Source organism: Spinacia oleracea, chromosome 1 (assembly GCF_020520425.1).
Source record: "Spinacia oleracea cultivar Varoflay chromosome 1, BTI_SOV_V1, whole genome shotgun sequence".
Taxonomy (NCBI): domain Eukaryota; kingdom Viridiplantae; phylum Streptophyta; class Magnoliopsida; order Caryophyllales; family Amaranthaceae; genus Spinacia; species Spinacia oleracea.
In genome coordinates this window covers 101,917,320-101,930,541 of record NC_079487.1, presented here as the reverse complement: position 1 = coordinate 101,930,541, position 13,222 = coordinate 101,917,320, and the positions used below count along the sequence as shown (strand labels likewise).

The 13,222-nt window shown below is 42.2% G+C and overlaps 1 non-coding gene across 1 annotated transcript; it reads right to left on the bottom strand.

The window, feature by feature from the left end:
• Positions 1–1,524: 1,524 nt before the first annotated feature.
• LOC130466462 (small nucleolar RNA R71) lies at positions 1,525–1,631 on the bottom strand. The gene has a single exon (XR_008926687.1). It is a non-coding gene; the product is annotated as a small nucleolar RNA R71 (small nucleolar RNA).
• Positions 1,632–13,222: the final 11,591 nt, after the last annotated feature.

The window sequence follows — 13,222 nt, the reverse complement described above, 5'->3', positions numbered from 1 at the left end:
AAGCAAACTTGTTTTATTTTTGAGGATCATCTTATTTTTCCAGCACAAAACCCTTAGTTTATTTTTCTAAGTTTTATTTTTCTCTCTACATCAATTCAAACACTTAGTTTATTTTCAATCAAAGAAAAATCGAAGCTTTCATTTGCCATTGTCCTTCAATTAGGTATTATTCCTTATTTCAATTCTTTGTTTAAGCTTTAATTATGTTTTCAATCATGCCAATTGCTTTGCTTATTGTTAATATGTGTGAGTAGTTGATTTTCTAGGGTTTTGGGAATCCATGAACGAATGTGAAAGGATGATTAATTGTTGTTGATTGTTGGTTTAGCTGTTAATTCCTATTGATTGCCCTTATTTACTTTGCAATTAGATTTGCGCAGGTTTGATTGTATTAGTTTCGCAATATCAAATTAAGATTCGAGAGATGCAATTTGATGTTTAGGCTTGTTTCAATAGGTAGAATTGGGATTAACACGTAGCGAGAGCCCGTTAATTCTAAGTCTATGATTAGTATCGATTCGAGAGAGCATGCTGGTCTAATTAACTGTTATATTGATTGTTATCGATTGTTGTCGTCCTGGAATGTTGTTCATCGGTGAACCTATGCCCTAGACCTTTTAATATCTGATTTCTTCCTATTTTATTATCGTCCTAGTTATATTATACAAATCAATCCATATTCTTGTTACCAGTAGTCTAGATTAATAATTTAATAGTAGAAAGAACATTGTTTCCCTGTGGATACGATCCCTGCTTCCCTTGCTATATTTTTAGTTGGTGAACGTTAGGTTTATCTTTGATAGGAGTGCGATTTAGCCTGTCAAATTTTGGCGCCGTTGCCGGGGAAACGGTTTTATATTCTGTTGTTGATTGATTATCCTAGACTATTGTTTGTTACTACTCAAGGAACTCACGTTCCTTGAGACTGGATCTCACATTGTTTTGTAGTCTTTGTCTATGCCCAGGACCGTAGGTACTAGTAATCTGACTCCATTCGATCCTGAGCCCGAAAGAACCTTTCGTAGACGAAGAACTTTCATTGCACAGTGTGGGAATTACTCTGATTCTGATCATAATATTGGCGATCTTTTTCCTTCAGATACAGATTCAGTTTCAGAGATAGAGATGGGTGACGAAAATCTGATACCGCCACCTACCCCAAGGCTTACGGACTATTCTAAGCCAAGTCTGTCCGTACTACCAAAGGCGATCATGCCTTCTATTGCAGCTGAGACCTTCAAGATTGAGCCCGCATTGATTAACATGATCGAGAGACGCCAGTACGGTGGGGAACCAGGTGAAGATCCGAATCTTCACATTCAGTCCTTTATCCAATATTGCTCCACCATCAAGCAAAAGGGATTGACTCCGGAGCAGACTATGGAGATACTTTTCCCGTTCTCTTTGAGTGGGAAAGCTAAACTGTGGATTAATGGGTTGAATCGGGCGGCTTTGAAAATCAATAATTGGGAATCCTTGGCTCTTGCTTTTTATGTTAAATATTTTCCACCTGAGAAAACGGCTCGTCTGAGGGGTCAGATATTAGGTATCTCACAACAAGCGGATGAGAGTTTGTTCGAGGTTTGGGAGAGATTCAAGGATTTGCAAAGAGAATGCCCGCACCATGGTTTGGAAGATTGGTTCTTGATTCAGCAGTTTTATAATGGTCTGGGCAATGAGTCTAGATGTTTGTTGGATTCAGCTGCCAGTGGGAGGTTCATGCAACTTGAGGTGCCTAGAGCTATGGAGGTGATTGAGGAGATAGCCATTCACAATGCCCAGTATGGAAATCCTAGAGGTCTATCTAAGAGGGGTGGTAAGCATGATTTAAATTCTATTGAACAATTAACTGCCCAATTGACTGCTTTACATTATAAATTCGATAATATGCAAGCGGCCAATGCTCAATCTGCCCAACCTGTTAGTGTAGCTGCTATGAGTGCCCAACCTACTACTATTTGTGAAAGTTGTGGAATGTCTGGTCATTATGCACAGGAATGTAGAAGCTCTATTGAACAATGTAATGCTTTTCAATCCTACAAACAAAACAACCCATTCTCCAACTCTTACAATGAGGGCTACAAAAATAACCCTCTGCTTTCCTACAGAAGCAACAACATCCAAAACCCTCACCAAGTTCAACATCCACCACCACAACCATATCAACCCCCACACCAACAATCTTACCAACCCCGAAACAACTACAACCAACAGTCTAGTGGGCCACCTGGGTTCTCTAGACAACACACATCACCCCCACAACCACAACCTCAAGCCACACAGCCTGACCCTATGCTAGTAGAGATGAGAAACATGATGCTACAAATGCAAAAATCTCTAAGTGAAAAGGATGCAAAAATCGATGCTCTGACTGCTCATAACAAGATCATTGATACACAGCTGGCACAGATGGCTACTACTATTGCAGGGAGGCCACCAGGCCAACTTCCTTCACAGCCCGAAAATAGGGAGTCTGCTAATGCAATTACATTGAGGAGTGGTAGGGATTATGATGGTCCTTCTATGCCGGTTGAGGTTGATTCCGGGGTGTCTGCTAGTGATCTGGTCAGTGAGGAAATCCCGAAGATAGTTATGGGTGAAAAGGAACCAGCTGAAAAGATAGTCAATGAAAATGAGGCTACAACTGCGGTTAAGAAGGGAGCGGATATACAAGTACCACCTATTGCACTCCCCTTCCCAAACCGACAACTCAAGAATAAGCTAGACAAGCAGTTTGGCAGATTCTTGGAAGTGGTCAAAAATTTGCAGGTAACGGTTCCTTTTACTGAGTTAATTTTACAAGTTCCTGCTTATGCTAAATTCATGAAGGATATTTTGACCAGAAAACGTGCCTTTTGTGAGGTAGAGACTGTAGCTTTCACTGAGGAATGTAGTGCTTATTTGCAAAACAAGTCTCCACCCAAACTTAAGGACCCCGGGAGTTTTTCCATCCCATGTAACATTGGCACCGTATTTATTGATAAAGCTTTATGTGATCTAGGTGCTAGTGTGTCTGTCATGCCTTTGTCTGTCTGTACTAAACTGAATATGGGTGAGCTTAAGGTTACCAATATCACTCTACAAATGGCCGACCGTTCTGTCAAATACCCCTTAGGTGTTTTAGAGGACGTCCCTGTTAGAGTAGGTAAATTCTATATACCTGTGGACTTTGTAGTATTAGACATGCAGGAGGATTCTCAAATTCCCATAATCTTGGGTAGGCCCTTCCTTCATACGGCGGGGGCGGTAATTGATGTTAAAAGTGGGAAATTGACATTGTCTGTTGGGGATGATAAGGTGACTTTTAATCTGAATAGTGCCTTAAAAAGTCCCATGCTAGAGGAAGAACAATGCTACCGCATAGATGTAGTCGATTTTATTACTCGTGATAACGTCTCCCAAGTTCTCGAAAGAGACCCTTTGGAGGCAGTGCTTTGTTGTGAGTCTTCTGCAGGTGATAGCAGTTCTTGGAGTGCTGATGTGGATGCTCTGGAATTGGCTCTTAATGGTGGAGAATCTGAGCCGGAGGGCATCAAATTGAAGAGGTTAGTTCGGCCGGTTTGTTCTGTTAAAGAGGTAAAGAAACCCGAACTTAAACCTCTTCCTGCTAACCTTAAGTATGCGTTTTTAGATAATGAACAACTTTGCCCTGTGATCGTCAGTACTGCACTTGATGCAGGCCAGCTATCCCAACTTCTTATTGTGTTGAAAAGGCACAAAAAGGCCATCGGGTACAGTATTGATGATTTAAAGGGTATTAGCCCTGACTTTTGTATGCATAGGATACATCTAGATGAAAATCATAAACCATGCATTCAACCCCAGCGTCGTTTGAACCCTGTCATGCAAGATGTTGTAAAAGCTGAAGTTATGAAATTGCTTGATGCGGGTATAGTGTATGCTGTGTCTGATTCTAAGTGGGTGAGTCCCGTTCAGGTAGTGCCTAAGAAAGGGGGGACAACTGTGGTGAGAAATGAAAAAAATGAGTTGATACCAACTAGGGTAGTCACAGGTTGGCGCATGTGCATTGATTATAGGCGTCTTAATGTTGCTACTAAAAAGGACCATTTCCCCCTTCCCTTCATTGATCAAATGTTAGAAAGGCTAGCCTGTCACAAGTTTTTCTGTTATCTGGATGGTTATTCTGGTTTCTTTCAAATTCCCATACATCCAGACGACCAGGAAAAGACCACCTTCACCTGCCCCTATGGTACCTTTGCATATCGTAGGATGCCTTTTGGTCTGTGTAATGCGCCTGCTACTTTCCAACGTTGCATGATGAGTATTTTTTCTGATTTTATTGAGTCTATCATGGAAGTGTTTATGGATGATTTTAGCGTCTATGGTACTTCTTTTGATTCTTGCTTGCTAAATCTGACTAAAGTTTTGAAAAGATGCGAAGAGTGCAATTTAGTCTTGAACTGGGAAAAGTGTCATTTCATGGTTACTGAAGGGGTGGTTTTGGGACATTTGATATCTGATAAGGGCATTCAGGTGGATCGAGCTAAGGTCCAAGTGATTGAACAATTACCCCCTCCAGTTAATGTGAAGGGTGTTAGAAGTTTTCTTGGTCATGCGGGGTTTTATCGCCGCTTTATCAAGGATTTCTCTAAAATTGTTAAACCACTTACCCAGCTCCTTCTCAAGGACGCCCCGTTTGTGTTTACTGATGCTTGTCTTGAAGCCTTTGACAGGATTAAACAGGCACTGATTTCGGCTCCCATCATCCGTTCTCCCGAATGGGATATTCCGTTTGAGATAATGTGTGATGCAAGTGATTATGCAGTTGGGGCAGTGCTGGGTCAGAGAAAGGAGAAGGTTTTACATGCCATCTATTATGCAAGTAAGACCTTGGATGAAGCTCAAGTTAATTATGCAACTACTGAGAAAGAGCTTCTAGCTATAGTCTATGCCTTGGATAAATTCCGCACCTATCTGATTGGATCCAAGGTGATAGTCTATACTGACCATGCGGCCCTTAAATATCTGCTCTCTAAGAAGGAAGCCAAGCCTAGGCTTATTCGATGGATATTACTGCTACAGGAGTTCGATCTAGAGATCCGCGACAAGAAAGGAGCTGAGAATGTGGTTGCAGATCACTTGTCGAGATTGAGGTATGACGACGGTAAGGGATCTACACCGATTGATGATTCATTTCCGGATGATCATTTACTTGCACTTGCCAGTCAGTCACCATGGTTCGCAGATTTTGCTAACTACATTGTAGGTAGAATCCTTCCGGCCGATCTTTCTTATCAACAGAAGAAGAAATTCCTACATGATGTCCGGTTTTACTTTTGGGACGATCCTTACTTGTTTCGTGAGACTGCTGAAGGGTTATACAAGCGTTGTATTCCAGAATGGGAAGTTCAAGGTGTTATCAGTAGGTGTCATTCTTCACCTTATGGTGGCCACCATGGACCGTCGAAAACAAACGCTAAGCTGTCGCAATGTGGTTTTTACTGGCCTACTATGTTCAAAGATGCACAGGCTTTTATTATGGCTTGTGATGCGTGCCAGAGGGCCGGCACTATTTCGAGGAGGTATGAGATGCCACAGAACGGGATCCTTGAGGTTGAGATTTTCGATGTGTGGGGGATTGATTATATGGGACCATTCCCATCGTCCAAGGGTAACTTGTATATCCTTGTTGCTGTAGATTATGTGTCAAAGTGGGTGGAAGCCGTTGCCTCACCTACTAACGATGCTAAGACAGTCATCTCCCTGTTCAAGAAGATCATTTTTCCTAGATTTGGGGTTCCGCGCGCTTTGATCAGTGATGGAGGGTCACACTTTCATGAGAAGCATCTGGATGCGCTCCTGCGCAAGTATGGAGTTTATCACCGCACTGGACTAGCCTACCACCCTCAGACGAGTGGTCAAGTTGAGGTCTCCAACCGAGAGATCAAATCTATCCTTGAGAAAGTGGTGGCAAAGTCTAGGAAGGATTGGAGCGATAAGCTAGATGATACTCTATGGGCATACAGAACCGCCTTTAAGACACCTATTGGTACCTCCCCGTATCGGTTGGTGTATGGCAAGGCGTGTCACCTACCAGTAGAAATGGAGTACAAGGCTTATTGGGAAATCAAACAGCTCAACATGGATGCAAAGCTAGCCGGTGAGAAGCGGTTACTTCAATTATGTGAGCTCGATGAATTCCGACTACAAGCCTATGATAGTGCCCGGATTTACAAGGAAAAGACCAAGAAGTGGCACGACAATCACATTTTGCATAGAGAGTTCGCGGTGGGCGACAAGGTTCTACTTTTTAACTCTAGGCTTAAGTTATTTCCTGGAAAACTTAAATCTAGGTGGTCTGGGCCGTTCACTGTGATTATGGTAAGCAAGTTTGGATCTGTTGAAGTAGAGAATGGGAATGGTGAACGATTCAAGGTCAACGGGCAACGTCTGAAGTTGTACCATGATGGGGCTACTGTAGGAGTGGTTGAGGTCCATCACCTCCATCCCTCCGCCTCATAAGCTGCATATTCAAGGTAACAAGGTCGAGCGGGACCTAGAAATAAACCAGCGCTTTGCGGGAGGCAACCCGTATTTTATCGCTTTAAGTAGTATAAGTTTGATTTTTGTCATTTTCCATTCTATTTTTGTGAGTTTAGTTAGTATTTCCATACCTAAGTGTGTTTAAGTATTGGTGAGGCGAGAAGAGGGCATTACGCTGTTTGGGTGTTTAATAATGTGCAGGCCTAAAGCTCCAAGTTCGAGAAAGTGAAATTACGCACAAGGCCAAGCACGCTGCAAATCGCCCGATCCGTATCGGGCGAGGTGCGCCCGATCGGGCGCGCACGGATGAAATTCTTGCAGTTTATTTCCGCCCGATCGGGCGCAGCATGCCCGATCGGGCGATCCAGCGAGTGGAATGCCCGATCGGGCGAAATAATTTTGCCCGATCGGGCGCTTTGGCGAGTGGAACGCCCGAGTCGGGCGATTGTTTGCCCGATCGAGCGCAAAAGACGAGTGGAATGCCCGATCGGGCGAAATTATTTTGCCCGATCGGGCGGTTGATGAAATTTTCGAGGAAAAGTCAAGGATGATTCTGGGCAGGGAAAAGTCAAGAAAATAAGCTTTGGCAAATCGCCCGATTCGGATCGGGCGTGGTGCGCCCGATCGGGCGCGCACGCATGAAAAGAAAAGGATCGCATCCCGCCCGATCGGGCGGAATGTCGCCCGATCGGGCGAGACGCGATTTCAGCGATAAACTCACGTTTTCCCCAATCTTTCTTCACTTCCTCTTCATCTTCAACCTAACTCTCTCTCATTCCTCCATTAAACCCCAACTTCCAAAAACTTCAAACCACCATATCTCCCTCAAATCTCCACCAAATTCAACAATTCTTTCATCAAAATCATCCTCTCATCATCCTCTACAACCTACACCTAATCGATTTAAGTTTTCACTCATCCCCACAAAATCCCCAAATTCACCCAAAAAACTCAAAAAGCTCAAAAAAATTCAGATTTTTCATCAATGGCAAATAGACCACAAAGAAAATGCACGAGGGTACCAAGAAATCAACATGAGGCTTCCACAAGCCGAGCTCGGGAACCGACACCACCACCTCCACCACCGCAATTCGAGCCCGACACGGATTTTCCGGATGTCATCTTTATTACGGAGGAGCAACGAGCACGATTCATGCACCTCAAATTGAGGGAGGTAATCCCTACTCGCTTTATATGTCAAAAATCATTGCATGAAATGGGAATTGAGCGTGATGTAAAACGTGTTTTTGTTGGTGTTGGTATGAGTAGCATGTATGGTATGCTCCGTCTCACATTTAGGCGGTTGACTCTAGAATTTTTGAGTAGTTTTAATATTCGTAGGGATGGTTATCGAACCGTGTCATCGGTTCAATTTCGTGTCATGAACCGAACCTACACCATGAGCTTATCTGATTTTGGTAGAATTTTTGGATTGTCTACCACATATAGTAGGAAACCCAAGGAGACTCACAATAACTGTACCATGTGGGGAAAGCTTACGGGCAATGATAATCCCGGGAGTATGCAACATTTGCATGCTTCCAAGATTCAACACCCGGTACCCATTGTCTTTTACAGGTTCCTAGGATTTACTATCTTTGGTAGGGATGAGACCCAGAACATTAGAAGTACGGAGCTAGAGATCCTAGGTGGCTACGTTTCCGAAGGAGAGGAGAGCTACAAAATGAACCTTGCACATCGCATGGCCTCTCAATTTTACTCCATAGCCACCTCCACACATACTACCAAGATTACCATTGGTGGGTTGATCACCCACATAGCCATGGCCACGGCCAATTTTACTGAGGCTAACCAGATCCCAGTTCTGGGTAGCAACTTGCTTGATTTGGCTTATTTTGCTGGACTCCGTAGGCTGCAGGGGGAGCACGGGTTATTTAGACCGGGAGCCATGTACTGGATGTTCGAGGGAAACAGGCTTTTCACCTTGCCTGACCCTCAGGGCCGCACTAGTTTCAGACCCGGTCAGGCTCATTATCTATTTGTTGGATTTGAGCGAGAGCCTCAGCCTGACCCCCAGCCTCAGCCTGACCCTCAGCCAGAGCCCCATCAGTACCAGCCAGAGCCTCGCACCTACTTCAGGAGGGGGCGTCGAGACACGGGGAGGCCCCAGAGTGGCCCGGTAGTTCATGAGGATCAGGGGTCCATTGATGAGAGGTTGAGCAGACTTGAGCTCGGGTTCCGGGAGTTCGCGGCTGATCACCAGAGGACCATGTTCCCATTTTATGATCAGTATGCCAGGCAGGGCTATATTGCCCCAGATTACGAGCACCCTACATGGTTTACCTATCCCGCGGAGGGATATGGAGCTCCGGGTTCTATGGGCACCTTCACACCCACCCAGTACGGAGGGTGGGGAGCGGGTCCTAGTGGACATGCTGGCCGAGATGATGGTGATGATGCTGGTAATGATGGCCAAGGCCATCAGTGATGCCGAGATGATGTTGATGATGAGGTTCGATACCCTTGAGCCAATGAGGACATTGTCTGATTTGGTTTGGGGGGGGTTTCACACTACTTGTACATTGTAGGTATGTCTTTCTTTTAGTATTGCATTTCTTTATTTTGGTGTGTTTATTTTGGTGTGTTTAATGCATTCTAGATTAGTTTATTGCTTTGAAATAAATAAAAAAAAATATACAAAAATACGTTCCGATGAATACAAAACCATGCTTCCCTGTGCCCCTTGATTGTAAACTGTTTTGATTCTTGGTTTTTGATGACGAGCATTGTTGATTTGTTAACCATGATTTGAGATCCGATTACTTTGATGCCTTGACTTGAGTCAACTCTGACCAACTACTTGTGGACTTGGTGCTTGACTAGTTGACTTGGTTAGGATGTGTGATAGCTTCCTGGTGTGCCATTGATTTTGAGTATTGGTTTGCAACTATTAGTAATGTTTTATGACTCATATACATGCACGTTGTGGAGGACGAAGGCATTTTTCTATTTAGGTAGCCTTCAGATGAAATTAGATACGTTTGTTCCCTCTTGTTCTACCCATGTTGTGCCTGTGCCATTTATTCGGTGACTAACCACATTACAAGCCCATAAATTCCCCATTGGTTACTAGTCCCAAGCCTAGCTTGGGGGAGCTAATAGTAGTGAGGTGAGGGAGTTGCAGTGTGGTACATTTTGAGCATATCGAGTATTGAAAAGGGAAATTCTTCTTATCATGATTGTTGTTGAAAAAAAAAAATGAATGAGATGAGGAGAATAAAAGAAAAAAAAAATCGTGTGAAGGTACCAAAAAAAAAAAAAAAAAAAAAAAAAAAAAAAAAAAAAAAAAAAAAGAAGAAAAAGAAGGAAAGATCGTTATTCTCAAGAAATTTCAAAGCATTGTTTCACTCAAGTATTGTAATTTCTTATCCTTATGAGTGATTGATTTTAATTGTGAAAGAAAGGCTAGAAAATATAGTGTGGTTTGTTTGTTGTTTCATCATGTGTTGAGTGGGAAGTTGTGGTTGTGGTCATCATTTGTGGTTGACCATGGTTTTGCTAGGATTTATGCTCCCCAAAGCCAAGGCTTTAAGCTCACATTTTTCCCAAATTTACCGCACCCTTACCTAAGCCTAACATTACAAGCTTGAAAGACCTTCCGACCTTTGTGCATAGAGTTGTATTAATGTGAAAGTAGTTGTTTATCAATGCAAGTTATGACATGACACATTTCGAGTCGACTATTAGGTTGAGTGTATGTTTTTCTAGACACACGAGTGTTGTGAGTTTGGGAGGGCATTGTTCACTCATATGTTGGGAGGAGAGCGAACGGGTACATCTTTTATCCGCCACATAAATGAGTGACGAGTATGTGAGCACTAGTCTTGAATTCCAATGTGCATTTTTGGTTCGCTTTGCGTGACGATTGTTAAGGCGGATTAGCGGTTGGATGGATTTGATTGGTTGACATTGATGCATGCTTGTTGGATTTTGCCTTGAATCGTATCCATTGTTTTAAGATGTGTTTGGGGTGAAGTTGATTTATGTATTCATCGATGATTTCTTTGCTTAGGGGCAAGCAAAGATCTAGCTTGGGGGAGTTTGATATATGCGTTTTATATAGAATTTTTGCCCCCGTCCCTTAGTACTTTTATGTATCAAACGTGCTCTTAGGAGCCGTTTCTAGTACTAATGTGTGTTATTGAGTGTGCCTTGAGTTTCAGGTTTGATTATGAGAAATTGGTCGTTTTAGACCCGTTTCATTGTTGATCAAGGCCACTATATGATTCCGAGAAGTTCGGGACCTCCATCGTCGACTTTCGGGAGCCTGAGATGCTTATGGTTGAGCCCCGGGAGTTAGACTTGGTGATACGGGCGAGATACATTGAAGATTGCAAATCGCCCTGGAAGCTGAGGGCGAAATGCAACCATCGGGCGGAAGTATAAGCAAGCCAAGTTCATCAACGCGCGCCCGATCGGGCGCAGCTCGCCCGATCCGGATCGGGCGGTCAATCTGGAGGTTTTGTGGAGATTTCGCAACCCGCCCGATCGGGCGGATTTTGGCCCGATCGGGCCGACTATCGAGTGATTAGCCCGATCGGGCGAAGCGTCGCCCGATCGGGCGACGCCAACCTCCAGCAGTTTTTCGCGTTTTTTAATTCCGTTTTTAGGCCTTATTTTGGCAAAACTATATAAGCAAACTTGTTTTATTTTTGAGGATCATCTTATTTTTCCAGCACAAAACCCTTAGTTTATTTTTCTAAGTTTTATTTTTCTCTCTACATCAATTCAAACACTTAGTTTATTTTCAATCAAAGAAAAATCGAAGCTTTCATTTGCCATTGTCCTTCAATTAGGTATTATTCCTTATTTCAATTCTTTGTTTAAGCTTTAATTATGTTTTCAATCATGCCAATTGCTTTGCTTATTGTTAATATGTGTGAGTAGTTGATTTTCTAGGGTTTTGGGAATCCATGAACGAATGTGAAAGGATGATTAATTGTTGTTGATTGTTGGTTTAGCTGTTAATTCCTATTGATTGCCCTTATTTACTTTGCAATTAGATTTGCGCAGGTTTGATTGTATTAGTTTCGCAATATCAAATTAAGATTCGAGAGATGCAATTTGATGTTTAGGCTTGTTTCAATAGGTAGAATTGGGATTAACACGTAGCGAGAGCCCGTTAATTCTAAGTCTATGATTAGTATCGATTCGAGAGAGCATGCTGGTCTAATTAACTGTTATATTGATTGTTATCGATTGTTGTCGTCCTGGAATGTTGTTCATCGGTGAACCTATGCCCTAGACCTTTTAATATCTGATTTCTTCCTATTTTATTATCGTCCTAGTTATATTATACAAATCAATCCATATTCTTGTTACCAGTAGTCTAGATTAATAATTTAATAGTAGAAAGAACATTGTTTCCCTGTGGATACGATCCCTGCTTCCCTTGCTATATTTTTAGTTGGTGAACGTTAGGTTTATCTTTGATAGGAGTGCGATTTAGCCTGTCACTCGCACGCACGCGCATGGGCGGCCCATCGTGGCTGCCGTGTGTGTGTGCGTAAGTGATTGTGTTCATGCACGATTCCTAAAACATGCAGAGTTCGGTTAATGATTAAATTCCTAATTCTATTTGATAAATTAATTAATTAGAGTTCTTGTAGGATTCTAGGTTTAATTACTTTGTATCTGAATAGGATTCCAATTCCTTTTCTATACCCCTATAAATATGTGGCCTGGGTTCACAATTTATAACGAGTTTAAAAAAGTATTCAAAGTGAGTTTTGAGAGAAAAATTCAATCACACATCTTGCTCAAAAGTGCCGAAAATTCTAGTACCTTAAGGGCGATTCTAGTTGGTCAATCTTAAGGCGGATCCGGACGTGTTGTGGACTATCTACGGAGGGACGACGCTTGGAGTCCTAAAGACTTGTTCTTGTTCGGTTCGGGCGCAGCTAGGGAGGGCACGCAACAAAGAGTATGCATCTAAATTATGCTATATGATTATGTGTAAATAATATGTAATCCTGGGTTAATGGTTGTTTCCGCATGATTTATGTAATATCATATGTATCATAACCTAATAAAACTATTCTTGCAAATCAACAAAATTTCAATTTTGTCATCAAAACATTGAGTATGTTTTATGGCCTCTAACCATTTAAAACATTTGAGTCTATATATGGCCTCTAACCATTTTAGGGAATCTGGGTTTCGTCATAGCTTTCTTACAGGTCACAAACTCATTCATCTACATGATAATAGTTTGACTGCAAGTTGTAGGTTTCTTCACTATCTAATAGAAGAATCTCATAGTTTCAGTGACTAGAACTCTATGCCTACTTGGGTATAGAACATCAAATAATAGAATATCAACAGCCACTTGAAAGTCCTTTGAATATTCTGTTCTCCTTGAAGCACTTGTAAAGTCTTCTAAGAGATGTCTATTCTTTAAAGCCACTTCTAAAAGTCCTTAAAGAATAAGCTCGGATTTTCTGAAGCACTTCAAAAAGCCTCCGGAATGTCCGTTTATGTTTGTTGTTCGCCTCGAAGACTTTCGAGGTCTATTTTCTCCCACTTGTCATTTTGGAAACGAATCTCCAAAAGGACATTATTTCGAGCAAACAAACATTATGTTCTCAAAAATTCGTGGTAGAAACGATACCCTTGTGTCTCATTTGAATAAATCATAATGAAACATATATCTATACTTGGGCCTTAGTTTGTCGAATGACAAACACTAAGCTCCCAC